This window comes from Bos javanicus, chromosome 26 (genome assembly GCF_032452875.1).
Source record: "Bos javanicus breed banteng chromosome 26, ARS-OSU_banteng_1.0, whole genome shotgun sequence".
Lineage (NCBI taxonomy): Eukaryota > Metazoa > Chordata > Mammalia > Artiodactyla > Bovidae > Bos > Bos javanicus.
Window position 1 is genome coordinate 37,576,383 of NC_083893.1, and position 16,360 is coordinate 37,592,742.

The window sequence follows — 16,360 nt, forward strand, 5'->3', positions numbered from 1 at the left end:
ACTGCATTAACCCTTAGAGAAATGGCAGAGCTAAGGCAGAAAGAAGGTGTGTTCAGGGGACCCTGGAAACTAAGGCCCGGCCTGTTTTTTTGAAAATGCTGAAGCCTGCCTTTTCTGTGCTCTCAAATCTTAGCTTTTCTTTGGAAAATTGATTGAAATTCCCTGGGTATAGTTAGCAATGTTCCAAAGGGTGCTCGCTTACACGCTGTGCTTCGCAAAAATGATTCTAAGACCTATGCAAGACCCTCTGAGTCAGATGTTTTGGGGAAAGGCCTGGGAATCTGCCTTTCCATATATTCTCCTCCCTCAGTTCAGTTCAGTTCAGGCGCTCGGTCGTGTCTGACTCTTTGCGACCCCATGGACTGCAGCACGCCAGGCTTCCCTGTCCATCACCAACTCCCAGAGCTTGCTCAAACTCATGTCCATTGAGTCGGTGATCCTATCGAACCATCTCATCCTCTGTCATCCCCTCTCCTCCCGCCTTCAGTCTTTCCCAGCATCAGGATCTTTTCCAATGAGTCAGTTCTTCGAATCAGATGGCTGAAGTATTGGAGTTTCAGCTGCAGCATCAGTCTTTCCAATCAATATTCAGGACTGACTTCCTTTAGGATGGACTGGTTGGATCTCCTTGCAGTCCAAGGGGCTCTCAAGAGTCTTCTCCCACACCACAGTTCAAAAGCATCAATTCTTTGGTGCTCAGCTTTCTTTCTCCTCCCCCAGGCAGGACCAAATACATAATATGTGTGACTCAATACAAAATGAAAATTTGGAGCCTCTTATTCAAAAAATTATTAAAATTTAAAAACAGTGTCAACAGAGCATTAAACCAGGTAGGGAGTAGGGGCAGGCTTATAAGAGGAAGCTGGCCTGCTCCCAAATTATTCTGATGTGAAGTATTAGAATCCTGAATTAGTACTTCACCCAGAAAGACAGAAATGAGACTATTCAGTTCATCCATCCCTCTCAAGTGGTGGGGGTGGGGACGCAGATGGGTCAATTTCAAGCAAATTCCCAACCCCCTCTACCAGAGAACTGTGTGTGTGTTAAGTCACTTCAGTCGTATCCAGCTCTTTGCCACCCCATGGACTGTAGCCCTCCAGGTTCATCTGTCCATGAGAGTCTCCAGACAAGAGTACTGAAGTGGATTGCCATTCCCTTCTCCAAGGGATCTTTCTGACCCAGGGATTGAACCCGGGTCTCCTGTATCTCCTGCATTGCAAGCGAATTCTTTACCACTGAGCCACTGGGGAAGCCCCTAATAGAGCACTGGAGGCTGAGAATTCCCCAGCCCTACTTGGCAACCCTATAAGAACTCCACCAACAACAGCATTTAGATGGTTTCTAAAATCTCAGCTCCCCTCTAAATATTCCCAGCTTGATGACATGGAAAACTCATGGCTGTTTTCATGGGATCCTCCCTGCCTCCTGACTCACTCAATGAGTTATCTAACCAAAAACCAAACTAAATAAGGCCTGCAATCCAGTAGACCACCAGAGAATTATTAGAAATCCATTTATACACCAATGCCTAAGGCTCATTTGTTGGACTATCCAGTATAACTGCCACCACTGAAACCGTTCACCACCTATACTGTGTTAGAGCTCCACAAAAAGGTTTGGAATTCAAGGTTCCACTTCTGTAATAAAGATATTGGTTATTAACTTATGTTAGTGTCTTCATTTATAGAAGCAGCAGATACAGACTTCTAAGACTTCTTAATATCTTGCTTTTAATAATCTTATTGTTTTTGTACTTTTTTTTTTTCTGCACAAAGCATATATTTGACCCTGACCCTGCTCGTGTTCTTCCTAGTGCCTAGAGATAAAACGTCTTCCTCAGTTTTGCATTTCAGACTAATGCAGCTAATACCTTATGGCAGAAGACTGAAAAAAATCATAAACTGCAAAATAATTGCAAATTGTGATTAAAAATCCCAGTAATGAAAAGAAAATGAGAAGACGGCAAGCAGTTGCTCTGTATCCTGAAACCAAAGGTATCCTCCTTGAGGAAGATCATAGTCCATATTTTTTGGTTTGTAAGTGAGAAATAATGAACTCAAGCCTTTATAAGTAAAAAAAAAAAAAAGGAAGAAGGAAGATAAGAAAGAAAGAAATCATGCTGCACTTGAGTCCTTAATCTGTGTCACTGGGAGGGACCTGGCTTCTCTGTTCCTTTCGGTTCCTTGCCTCACTCTTCCTCAGTTTCCTCTCCCGAGACAGTATCTTCTTGTGGTGTCAAAGATAGCCATTGCAAGTCCAGGTACCCACTTAACAGACCCAGTGGATGGAAGGAAGGAAGGAAGGAAGTTTCTCAGTCACGTCTGACTCTTTGTGACTCCATGGACTGTCGCAGGCAGTCCCCAGGCCAGAATACTGGAGTGGGTAGCCTTTCCCTTCTCCAGGGGATCTTCCCAACCCAGGGATCGAACCCAGGTCTCCCATATCACATTGCAGGCGGATTCTTTACCAGCTGAGCCACCTCTATCTCATTGGCTCTAGAAAGACTTTAGAGGCTGATCCTCATTGGTCAGTCTTGAGTCACATGTCAGAACCAATCACTGTGGCCAGAGCTAGGTTTAATACTTTGAAACTTCCTGGAAAGGGTTTGCCCTCTTCATCTACAGTCTCACTGACTAAATGAGATTTAGTCATTGATTTCAAAGAAAAATTGAATTTTGCTATGAAAGGAAGTGGTGAGAAATGCTCAGAAGGTATATGCAACAGAGGTCCATCAAAGGAGATGCCGACCTGAAATCTGATGAGAGGAATCTAGCCTTGCAAAGAGTGGAATGGGAAGGAACATTCCAGACAGGAGTGCTAGGAAAAATTGACGCTTAAGAGAAACTAATAAAAGGTCATTGTGTCTGAAGGGTAGTGAGCCAGGGCACCAGTGACTTAATATGAGTTTGGAGAGATCAGCAAGGATTAGATCTTTAGAATATTTTAGGCCAGGGGCATAGAACCCATTATGACTCTTCCTTTTCATAATATATGACAGAGTTGTTTAGAGATCTTTTAGAAAAATCTCTTATTTAAATTTACTAGATTTTTGACATTTTAGCTACTCTGTTCCAAAAGGGACAGACTACCTTAAAAGTGGCAAAACAACACATCATCGCATTTGACTTGGAGATGTTTGATGCTAGCTAACCAACTAGTTAAGAAGCTTTTGATTTCAAGATGTAAAGACTCCACCAGGCTGTTACTGCTTAGACCAATTTAGACCTCCAATCTTTTAAAGTTGCACAAAAATTCTAAATGCATTACATGCTGCTAAGACTCTTCAGATTCAACCCGAACAGGGGCATTTTATTTCCTGAGGATATGGAAGTTTGCTTGTATTAGCTGTATTTAGAAAATTATTCAAAAACTTTCTAAGTCAGGCTGAGCCAATCTGGATTTTGAACACTTGCTATGATTTTAGCATTTCATCTGTTTATTTCTTAATATCTAGCCAGATTAGACTAAAGTCTTTTCATCTCGAATGGCATGGCTACGCATTAAAATGAATGGAAAGAAACTGACTTGACAACACGTATGTGTGTATGTGTGCGTGTGACTTTTTGTCACCAATCAGATCACACTTTTCTTATTAATAGAAAAACACTTATATTGAAAACAATGAGGAAAACAAAACAGAACAAAGTTGTATGTGACTGACAGCTGGTTTCCTTGGGAGGTGGCTTTTGTGACTTAGAACTTGGCACAAATATGCCAAGCGCAAGAGGACTGAGCGAGCAGACCTTATAAGCCGGCATTGCTTCATTCATATATTGTTACTCTTGCCCATCTTGTTCCCACTGCAGTGCTTTTGTCAGTTCCTCTTGCAAGAAGGCAGAAGCCCCACAACGATCAATTATGGGCTTTTTCTTCACTAGAGATTTATTTTGGTTTGGTTGTTGTTATACTTAACATAACAGATGTTCCAGCATTTCTTTTTTCACATAATACCACTTTGAGTCTCTTAAAACCCTACAAAATGTTAGACAGTCCCTCTGAAATAATTTCCTCCTCCTTTGGAATTTTATCTTCAAGGAGGTCTTTTTCTCACTACTTGTAATGGTATATTAAAATGAAAGTTATGTAGAAAAGGAGCTGTTTACTCATATGTTTTATAACTTTGGAATTAATTGCTGTTCAAAGATAATCACCCCAAGGCTGGAGTCAGAGAGTCTACACATCTACTAAAAGGGAATAAAAACATTCCTTTTGACTTTTCCACTTCTGCCCCCAGTTTGTGAACAGGACTCCATAGTGATAGTGGACTCACTTAGGAATATTCTAGAAACCAGTTGCAGGCCTGGTTTTAATAGAATGTATTCGAGCCATAGTCAAATGCCTAAGTACACCCTCTGTGCTCTTCTAGGAAAGTGAAACTGACCTCTTATTTAAGGATTCTTTAGTTACTAAACTTAGGACACTCTGACCTGGATGGCTTCCCAGATTGCCATCACCTTGTCTCAGATGCATTTCAAGACTAAGGTTTATCCAGAGCCAGCCTAGTGGTTGACCATCAGGCCCAGCCTCCCCCAAAGCGGCCTAGACAGTTATTGACAGGCTGCCGCGGTCTTCCTGAGCTAATGGTAGAGGCACCTGACTCTCTGCCCTCCTGGGCAAGGTGAGGGCCCCTTGCTGTGTTTGTGTTCTGTCTCCAAAGAGAACAGCACAACGTAAAGTATCCTCTAATGTGCTAAAAGCCCCCACGAAGGATGGATAAACAAACGAAGCATTAAGTTGCCTTTCAAGCCAATCTGTCTCTCTCTCCTAATTGTGTGGAGAACTGATTGACAAAACTGATGATCCTTGGGATCAATTTCCTCCTCATAGGTCATTACTCAGCACAAAAGATGCAAGGGCCACAGGTTACATTCCAGACTCATTGTTCAGCCAGTCAATGGACTGACACCGGCCTCCCTCGAGTGTTCTCCACCTCTGCCCTCTAGGAGGTCTCTCGGCCACATTCTTCTACTCATGAGCTCACCCCACTGAGCCCAGAAGATTCTTTTTCTGCCACCTCCATCTGTAGCCCACACTGGACATACTATCTGACCTTTGGCATTTATTGCTAACACCCTTTTCATATTGTGTCTGTGTCAGGTAAGATTCTTTTGATGGCAAGTGACAGAAAATGCAAACCAAACTGACTTAAGAAAAAAAGCAAAGAAGGAAATAATTTGTTGGTTCTTATCCCTGAAAGAATCTGAGTGTAGGGGGTGGGTTCTGATTTCAGGCAAGTCTTAATCCAGAGTTCAAATGCCGTGCCTGAGATCCAGTTTTCCTCTTTCTGTTCCTGAGGTCAGGGCTTCCCCAGTGGCTCGGCGGTTAAAGAATCTGCCTGCAATACAGGAGATGCGGCAGGAGCTGCAGGTTCTATCCCTTGGCCAGGAAGATCCCCTGGAGAAGAAAATGGCAACCCACTCCAGTATTCTCACCTGGGAAATCCCATAGACAGAGGATCCTGATGGGCTACAGTCCATGGGGACTCTGAGAGCCGGACAAGACTGAGCAACTAAGTATATAGTATATATTCCTTAGTTCAATATCTTTGGTGTTGATTTCTTTCTGTAGTCCCACATGGATGTAAGGTGACTGTCAGTGGTTCTCAGGGCTCCAACTTTTCAGTTGCCTGTGCAGTAGGAGACAGAAAGATCTGGGTACCTCACTCTCACTCAAAAGCTCCTTGATCATGGTTAGGACAATATGGTGCACACATCAGCTTGATCTAAGCCATGTGTTCCAATCTCGAGCGGGGGTGGAGTCAGATCCGCCAGAAGCACGTGGACTGAAGGGTCGGGGAGGAGTGACTTCATGAAAGGAGAAGAGGGAATGGATACTGTGAGCAGAGATGTAAATGTGTCCCAAGTAGAAGCTAATTTGAGGACAGAAATCTCAGCTCCTACTTCTGTGTTTTCCTCAGGCTTGAGCACCACACCTTATATTTAGTAGGTACCTCACGAGGGCATCGATTGATTGATAACTACCTACATACAATTTTGGACTAGTAGTACCAAAACAAGAAACAATGAACACTTTAAAGAGTGTATCTAATCAAAACCTTGCCTTGATGTCTCTTGTCTTTTGCCTGGCAAATGCCATACATTTCCCAGTGATGGTGACTGTAGACATGTCTGGACAGGTGCCTGAAGCTGCTGAAGCAGATGGTCTGGCAGGATGCTGGTGGTCCCTTGGATGCTGTTGTTGTTGTTCAGTCGCAAAGTTGTGTCCAACTCTGTGACTACATGGACTGCAGAATGCCAGGCTCCCCCGTCCTTCTCTATCTCCCAGAGTTTGCCCAAATTCACGTCCATTGAATCAGTGATACTATCTAACCATCTCATCTTCTGCCACCCCCTTCTCTTCCTGCCCTCAATCTTTCCCAGCATCAGGGTCTTTTCCAGTGAGTCTGCTCTTCACATCAGGTGGCCAAACTATTGGAGCTTCAGGCTCAACATTAGTTCTTTTGATGAATATTCAGGGTTGATTTCCTTTGGGATTGACTGGTTTGATCTCCTTGTAGTCCAAGGGACTCTCAAGAATCTTTTCCAGCACCACAATTCAAAAGCATCACTTCTTTAGCCCTCAGCCTTCTTTGTGGTTCAACTCCTCAGGTGAAGTTTCCTTTACTACATGAAGTCTTCCATGTCCTTGAGAACAAACTGTCGGTGGCTTTGCATTGACTTTTGGCAATGGGGGATGCTGACTTATTCTTTATCTCTGGTCATAGTAAAGATGCATTCCTCTTCCTATAATGCAAGTCAGTTGGAAGGGACTGTTGGAAGTACTGGAAAGTACTGTGACTGGGATTGTAGATGATAGAGCAATACTATTTATTTATTTAATTAACAAAACATATCTGGACCCTGAACTGAGCTAAGTATGAGGAAAACAGAGGTGAGCAAAAGGAGAAGTGGCCCTTGCCCCATAGACCTTGAGGGCTATTTGCAGGGACACACGTTCCTCAAGCTACCTGTGGACAGAGTACACAGCACTTCCTTCCATCACTCTTACTGTATTTGCAATGACTGACTAGTTTGCTGTTTGATCAACTACTATTTCCTCTGCCAGTAGGCTGAAAGTTCCCTAGGTTCCTATTTGTTCCTACTTTCAGGATAACGCTTACCACCGTCTGAGTGCTTAAGAAATACTTGTTGATAGAAAGAAAATGGAATGATTCAAATCATGAACCTGTTTTATCTGCCTCTAGCATTGTACCTGAGCTGAAATAAAGCAGAATAATTTTCCTTTACTGATTTACATAAATAAATATGATAAAAGTTTACTTAACCTTCTCTAAAGGCTCATTGTACTCAAGATGATCAGAATCTGTGCTAAAGGATTGACCTATCATTGTCTACTACTAAGGCTCTGATCTATTTTAGTGAGAGGCAGGAACAAGAGATTCGATTCATTCATTATTGATTGGGCACTTGCTAAACGCTGGCCACTGCTCTAGGACTAGGCATGCAGAGGGAGCAAGGCCAAACCCTTGCCCTCATGAAGCTTACAGTTTGGAGAGTTCTGTGCATGGAAAGAGTGTGTGTATGTGGGGGAGTGTCTTAGTGTCCCACGACTGCTGTGACAAATTGTCAAAACTCGGTGACTTTATTCTCTCACTGTCCTGGAAGCCAGAAGTTGGAAATGAAGGTGTCAGCAGGATTATTCTCTCTGGAGCCTCTGGGGGATAATCCATTTCATGCCTCTCCTCTAGTTTCTGGTGGCTGGGAGCAACCCTTGATATTCCTTGGCTTGTAGACACGTCATTCCAATCTTTGCCTCTGTCTTCAGTAGCCTTCTCTTCTGAGTCTCTCTCTCTCTTTTTTTAAAAGATATTTTTGATGTGGACCATTTTAAAAGTCTTTATTGAATTTGTTACAACATCATTTCTGTTTTATGCTTTTTGGTTTTTTGACCGAGAGGCATGTAGGATCTTAGCTCGCTGATCAGGGATGGAACATGCACCTCTGTATTGGAAGTGTAGAATTTTAACCACTGGACCACGAGGGAAGTCTCAAGTCTCTGTGTCTCTGATCTGCCTCTTCTTTCTCTCAATGATACCAGTCATTGGATTTAGGGTCCACCCAGATCCAGGGTGATCTCATTCCGAGATCCTTCACGTAATTAACATCTGTAAAGATCCCATTTCCAAATAAGGTCCCACTCACAGGGACCTGGGATTAGGACCAGGACGTATCTTTTGGGAGGGAGAGGGGGTACTATTCAACCACCATAGGGAATCTTGCTGAATCTCATCACCTGCCCTCCTAATGCTGACCCCCCTGGTCAGTGACTCTCTACCTGTTTTGACACCATGCCTTCCCTGGTTGCCTGCCTTTCATGGCTTGTTACTCAGACATTCTCTACCTCGCACACCCCAGCCATCCTGGCTCTGGTTTCTAAGACCTGGATCTAGCCAGTTCAGACAGAAATAAAGGACTCAATGACCCACAGCCAGCAGTCACTGAGTGAATGCCTCTTAAAACTTTGCAAAATAAAAGAATGGAATAAAATTGATAAGACTTTCATAGGCAGGTATCGCCTTGAGACATTAACAAACTTTAAATGTTTGTGACTTCAAAGGAGAAAAATAAGATGTTTTAGCAGGGAATGACTAGCTTCTGGTGGATAATTTGATGTTGTGCAACATTTTTAAATCAAAAGACAGCAGATGAAAAATCTAGAGAATTATCTACAGCTGAGAAGTAGAAAGGCTGTGATCAAATTTCTGGGGCTGACCAAGACTCGACACTGAGATGTCAGATAAATTAGGCACCCACATCAGCTGCGGACCTCTCACCTAATTTAGAGAAGTGATATTCACAAACACTGTCAATATTTCTGAGTTTACAATCACACCTTTGACTGTTGACTTAAAGCATCTAGTTTGGTTCAGGCTACTGGTGATGTTTACACTTTGGAATCTATTATGCATAGAAAAATTAGGGATTATCTTTGACCTGGGTACCACATATTCTTATGCAAAACTAAGTAGGGTTATTTATTCATTTAATCAATTCCATATGTTTGCTATCATCATCACCATGTAGAGCAGATCTGATTTCTGCTGAGGTCAAACCAACATCGTCCTGTGTGTGGGGATGGTAGGTCTGATTGCGAACACAGATAGCCTGGTTGGCATTCAGACCGCGTTAAGCCTTCCTGACTTCTGCCACACAATGGCCTCGTTTTTCCTGAGAGGTCATGTGGCATGCAAAGACAGAATTGAGAGATTTTCTTCTTTGTGAAAGTACAAGTTAGGCCAATATGTGGGAAAGGTTTGACTTGGCATTTGTTTTTTTGCTCAACCTGGAGTAGGTGGAAGAAGAGAACACAGACATTGATGAAAAATGTCAGTAAGTATTGCAACAGGTGAAAGCGTGACCCAGAGAGATGACATTTAACTACAAAATCACACCAGCCTCAGTGACAACTGTGTTTCAAGCACTGAACTTACCCCTAGTTCTCAGACAGACAGACAGGCAGGCAGACACACACACACACACACACACACACACACGGGAGGTTGGTAGGGGAGAAAGGACATATAAAGGCTAAGGAGATTTGAATGAAGAACCTATTAATTCAATGGAGTTGAGGCTGGAATGGAATTGAGGAGGAAAAGAAAAAAACAACAAACAATTCAGAGAAGCATTCTATCTTTACGTTACTGGGCAAGGCCAGGGGAAACATTCCATGCAGAAGAGATCCCTGAACAAGGCGAAACAGTGCAAGTACACGGTGTTCAGGCACCGTGGAGCTTTTCATGTGTGTGGGGTACACGGGGCAAAGGACTGAGGGTGAGGGACCAGGGCAGTGATTTGGCAAGAAACCCAAGAAGGGAAGTAAGATGGGTAGTGAAGAGCCCTTTATGAAAACTATGGATTTGAGGTCTTTCCTGCAGCTGATGGAGAATTAGCAAAGACTTTGGAACAACAATGCAATAGTGCTTTAGGAAGATGGCACAGAAGACGGGCGGATGCGGAGTAAGGAGGGGCTGGGGGCAGTGGGGCACGCTTGGAGGCTACTCCTATCATCCAACTACTATACTAGGAAGTAGGTAGGGAGAGACTGGAGTGGAGATGGGGATTTGATAAGTTAGAACCTGGGGCAAAATGAGGTTCATCTGCCTGAAGGGAATCAAGGAGCCCTTGCCCAGCGAGCAGGGGCACATAGCTCTGGAACTTGGCAGGTATAGGCTCTGCCACTCCATCAGTGTCTCCTTGACCTTCATTCAACCCATTCAGCAGATGTTTGTCCAGCATCCAGTATCTACCAGGCATTCTACTAGGCACCGGGGATTCCAAGATGAAGAATGAATGAATTCCCATGAAACTTAATGGACATCCAGAATAAGTAAACTAGAAAAATGGTTTCTCTCTCTAGTGATTAAAAAAGAAGAAAATGAATTAATCTAGAGATACTATTTTCTAAATGCTTTAAAATTTTTCCAGGGAGTTCCCTGGTGGTCCAGTGGTTAAGCTCCCTGCTTTCACTGCCAAGAGACTGGGTTCCATCTCTGGTCAGGGAACTAAGATCCCATGCAACTAAGGTGCATGCTATGGCCAAAAAATAAAATAAATGAAAATATTGAATTTTTTTTCCCCAAATGACATGATCCAAGGGCCACTTTGTGTGCCTTCATTTTCAGCCACATCACACACCAGGGTAGCCTCTATATGTTCCTGCCTGCCTGGCACTCTGGGCATGTTATTGCTGGATTTGGGAACATCTCAGCTCATGGGGCCCGCTTTCCCCAGCAGACGCCAGACCCTTGAGCCTTGTCTCACCCCAGCTCCACTGCAGATGGTCAAGTGGGTTCTGAGCAACTGAGCAGACAGCCCTGAATGTCCACGTGTCCGGTGAGGGGACGACAGTGCCAGGTTAGTCCTGGAACACAGGGGGCGCTCGGAAGGCGGCTGCAGGATGTCGCGGAGGTGGTTGCTTTTTAGGCGCGTTCCTGATGGCTGAGAGGCTGTGCGCTCAGACAGGTTTGCTCGGCTCCATCTCATGATGCCAAATGAGACAAGTGTCCCATGTTTGGGAACATTTCAGGAAACTATGGTCCAGCCACCTAACTGAGGTCTCATGCTGTGTTGAATTCTGAAAGCTACATAGAGGTGTGGAAGAGGTGCTTCAAGCAATAGATCTAATGTTTAAATATTTTAGAATAATCAGCGTACTTCCCTGTAACATGGAAACTGTACACCTGTGAAAGGTTTGGTTTTGCTTTTTTCTCCCAAATCAAGGGATTAGCTCTCTTGAGATGGTAGAGTTAGGAGAGGGGCTGTGTTTTTAATTTTAAAAACTTATTTAAAAGACCCCGCTCCATTGGCCTTTGTACCTGAGTTGGCAGTGAGCTGCTGCCCACACCGCTCCTCCTCCTGCGCCAGCATCTCAGCCGCCATCTGCCCTGGAAGCTTTAGGGATCATCTTCCCTGGGGCCTTTTTCACCTGTTTATTCACTTGCCGCGTGAGCCCAGGCTCCCAGGTTTCCCTTCATGTCCTAAAACCTCATCCAGGAGGGCCCAGTACCTACCCCAGCTGACATCATCCCCTCCCGCCCCCTCCACCCCCACCCCCTTTTCTGTGTGCTCCCCAGACTCAGAGTGGGCCAGCCTTGGCAGCCTTCTGCATCCACCACGTCTTCCCAAACATTCTCCGCTTTCTCGCCCTGAGGATCCATTCTCCCAGAGCTTCTCAAACAGAGGCTCCCTCCTCTTCCACAACCTTCCGATCAGTGGGTCCCAAATAGGTAGGTGGGCAGATTAGGTGGTGATGGTGGGATACATTCTCTTCCGATGGCTTCTATTTTCTCAGCAGGTGAAAGTCAAGAGGGGAATGTATTGGTGGTTTGAGGGGAGGAAAAGGTAAGGAGAAGTGTGGATCTTTCCCCCGCAAACACACACACACGAGTTTTGCCCTATCTCAGGAAATCTTCAGAAACCTGATGTTCAAGGGGGTCTGAGAATCAAGATTAAGAATCCCTACCTAGAGGAAAAAGACCAGCCAGATCTTGTTCACAGAGCAAAGTTAGAGCAAAAATAAGTTTAAAAACAAGCATAAACAGAGATGTAGGTATCATATTATTGAACTCAAATCAGTAAAAATGAATGCTTAACTCCTTTAGGAAAGATGAAGACCTTAATTGGGTTAAAAAAACAAAATCCATCTCTCTTCCTACTATCCTCCCTACCCTGAAACAAAAACAAAATACCCTAGAGTTTGTTTAAAAATAAGCAAAGGAGCAAAACTAGCAAGCAAATATAAAATAAAATAAAATAAGCCAAGGGTAGAAGTTTTAGCCTCAAAGTCCAATTCAAGCAACAACAACAAAATTTCAGTTGAGCTGAAAGAGGTCATTCTATGTTGGCAAAAGTCACAGTTCTTAATATATCTTCTGAATTCTATTTTTTCCTCCAAATAATCTTCTGCTCCTAGAGAGACAAGAAAAATAATTTTAAAGTCTTCATATTATGTAGAATACCTTCAAGATTTTTAAAAATCTACAATGTACAATTAAAGTATATCTTTAACTTAAAGTAAAGTTTGTGTACATTTTAAGTATTAAAAATTAAAATATACAGAGCACACCCTATTAGAATACAATACAAAACTGATAGACTGATTTTTGAATTGGATATTTTTAACATCCCATTCTTGGTCCTTGTCTGATGAAGTTCATTAAAAGTCAATAGAGTATGAGAACAATAAACTAAAGCTGAATCAACAGCTATAAAGCTTGCACCTTAAACACAGAATTCAGCACTAAAGTTTGAGACAAAATGCATGTGTTTTTAAAACATAGAAAAAGTGTTGAAAAATATACAACAAATGTTAATAGTTATCTTTGAGTAATGTGATTACTGAAGGAAGCATTTTCCTTCTATTATTTTTTTGTATTTGTAGAGTATTTTTACAACTTTTAGGTCACTTTTACAATAAAACAAAAATTAAGTGAAAAAAAAACAAACCAGGATATTCCATAATATCACTCTTCTCAATTCAAGAGCTGTCAGTATAAACATTTTTTTTCTTTCAGCACCAGGAATCATGCGAAAGTTGTGTGGAAATTTTTGCCAACACACCTGCAGTGGAGGGCTTAAGATGTTTTCCAGTTTATTTTTCTCTTTGTGGCATATCCAGTTGTATTTGGAAAACTGTTCCTTTTCGTCTGATGCAGAAATTATTAAAAGATGCCAATTTCATGGGACTGCTCTCTCTTTCTAGATCCAGGGCAGAGTTTTTCAAAACTGTACATAGCCATCTGAAAGAAGAATGCTGTTTTTGAATCATTGGGCACTTTGCAGGTGGATGCTGGGTTCCAAGCCTAGGGAAAATTCTCGTGGGTGAAGGAGTTCTGCAGGATATCATATGGCATAACCAATAGTGTAAGAAAATTCCAGAGACAGAGGAAAGGGTAAGTACGGGAGAGCACTGAGAATTCTCCTCCTCACACTTGGTTCCTTTGTGGCTAGTCTTTATCAGAAGAAAAGAACAGGTGCAGAGGGAGTGTCCCCTCAGAATATGCTGGTTTTATTCCACATCTTTTCAACCAGCACCATTGAAAGGAACTGGCTGCAGGGTGAATTCAAAAGCAGAAAGAAAATAACATGATAGAATATTTTCTCAAAAGATTTAAGAACAAAGATTCTTGATTCCCACTCCTCCCTAGCAGGAACCATGAGTTACAGGTGGACATTCAGAAAGTAGTTAACTTCTTAATTCAAGTGAATTTTTACCAAGTTGATCACAAAAATGTAGGAATATTAGCTACTTGTCTACAACTGATTTCAGCTTAAAAATACAAGGAAAATTACCTGTTTATTCAAAACCTAGAGTTTTAGTGCCTCTACTACATTGCCATTTCACAGGCAACTGTATATTCAGATGTGTTCTGGAAAGTGTGGAGAATCTGATGAATGAAACTACCATGCGTAGTTTACATGGTAGCAACAGTAATAGATGGATTAGAGGGGGAGTGTATGTCTCAATCAACCCCTTCCATATTCATGAAACACTTATTTCAGCATCATCATGCAACCTGAATTGTGAAAGAAATTACCTAAGAAAACCATCTGGCTGACTTATGGCAATGAGTCAGGCAAATAGTTAATTCCATGGCTCCTGACCTTCTCAAACACAAGAACATTTTTTTTTTTAACTTCAAAACTTCCTCAACATAACTGTAGTTGTAATTTTAATGCAAGTTCTTTGAAAAGTAATACATCAAGAGTAAAAATCAGAGTTCAACAGTAATTTGAAATTCAGTAAAACACGTCTATAGCTATTCTAAATAGAAATACATTTATCCAATATATAGTAATTGGGGATCTTCAGACAGTGCTTTTAGCTAGTGTGGATTCATAGACCTCTGGAAGTACTGTAGAAATCAGGGGCCTCAGAGAAACTCTGGGCTAAATCCTTGTGGTAGTTATTAGTGCTACTTCCCCAAAATGTCTGATTCTCTTCCTCAGTATAGATACAGGATAGAATTGCACTTTTTGACCTTTGAAGTCTCATGACTTGCCTTGGCCAATCAAATGTGAGGGGAAGTGACGTGTGTAATTTCCTGGCAGAAGCCTTTAAGAGACAGTGGCTTCCCCGCCCCTTTTCCTCTGACGCTGACTGGCAAAACCCAGTATGGCTGAGGGTCCATCAACCAGTCTTTGACCCAGAATGACACACAGGAAAGGCCCCAACCATTCGTACTAAGGGAACGATGGGACATTCGCCAGAAATAAACCTGTTCTTATTTTTTTTTGTAAGTCATTGAGATGTTAGAGCTGTTTGTTACTGCAGCAAAACCTGGCTTATCCCGACTTGCCCGGTTCTTTGAGATGGAGACTTACTTGTTCTTTATAGGCAGATCTTCTAGTCCAGTGTGCCGATCACTTTATTCCAAAGTATGTATTGCCCAGTTAGGCTAAGATCTTCCTTGCAACCTTCTACAAACTCAGAGACAATTCTCAAATATATTTCCAGCTACTGAACTGCCATCTCCTATGGTTCAGGATTTTTTTTTTTTCTCTCTCTTTACATATCATTTATTTTAGCCAGGCAGGCTTTGGTGAAGTAAATTTTTCTAAGGAACAGAAAGAATATGGAAAAGAAATGATTAACAACAAAAAATAAAACATGCTAGGCCAAATATGGAGGCCAAAGGAAGGACGAGAATACCCCAGCTACTTAGATGGGACTCAGGTAGGCTTGAGGAGAGTAGCTTGATCTGGAATCAAGACTTTACCAAGAAGGAGCTGAGCAACCCCATTCCTTCACATTTATTCAATAGCCCCTGGACCTCCCATCAGAATTACTTTAGGCTGCTTCCTTTCACACATCATACCAGATATGTCCTGGCAGGCCTGGCATTCTCTCCCCATTCACTTAGCTATTGCATCAGCATTTCTGAAGTCCACTTTGACTTAAGACCCGTTGCCCGCAGAGTACAGACTTTAATACTATTTGCAATCAACTGTGGAGGAGCATATTTCTTGCTGTGAAGAAACTGACAACCCAGCACAGCACATTAGACTCTCCTGGGCAACTTTGACAAATACTGATGCCCAGATAGCATCTGAAATCAATTAGACCAGAGTCTCTGAGATGAGAGTCTCTGAAAAAAATGAACGAAGATACCTTTTTGTTTTATCATCTGTGGTCTTGGAAAATAACTGATTCTCTTCCTATAAAAGTTTTATAAGTATAGGTAATGTTGAAGAAAGAATTATACCCCAGCTTTCTAATGAATAATCCCAAATCCATGATCAAATTCCCAGATAAGACTTCTCTCTTTTATATTATTTGGTCCTTTGTGGGCTGTGTGCTTCGTCACTCAGTCATGTCTGACTCTTGCGACCCCCATAGACTGTAACCGGCCAGGCTCCTCTGTCCATGGGATTCTCTAGGCAAGAATACTGGAGTGGGTTGCCATTTCCTTCTCCAGGGGATCTTCCCCACCCGGGAATCTAACCCAGGTCTCCTGCATTGCAGGCGGCCTCTTTACCAACTAAGCTACAAGGGAAGGTATCTATTGCTATGTAACAAATTGCTACCAATATAGGGGCTTAAAACAACATAAAATTTATTATTTCACAATTTCTATGGCTCAACCATCTGGGTCTTGTGCTCAGGATCTCAAAAAAAAAATGTGATCAAAATGTTGACTCAGCTGTTTTCCTTGGTGGACCTCATAGACCTCCTCGAGGCTCATGTGCTATTGGCAGAATTAGGTTCCTTGCTACTGTAAGACTGATGTCCTCATTTCTTGTCAGCTCTCATCCCAGGGCTGCTCTCAGTTCCTAGAGGCCACATCAGCGTCTTGCCATATGGCCTTCTCACAGAACCTTCCACAATACGGCGGCTG

General features: G+C 42.5%; 1 long non-coding RNA gene across 1 annotated transcript; it reads right to left on the minus strand.

Moving 5' to 3' along the window:
• Nucleotides 1–12,063: 12,063 nt before the first annotated feature.
• Nucleotides 12,064–14,709, minus strand: LOC133239666 (uncharacterized). Its single transcript, XR_009733925.1, has 3 exons — nucleotides 13,815–14,709; nucleotides 13,083–13,261; nucleotides 12,064–12,431 (listed from the first exon to the last, which is right to left on the minus strand). It is a non-coding gene; the product is annotated as an uncharacterized LOC133239666 (long non-coding RNA).
• Nucleotides 14,710–16,360: the final 1,651 nt, after the last annotated feature.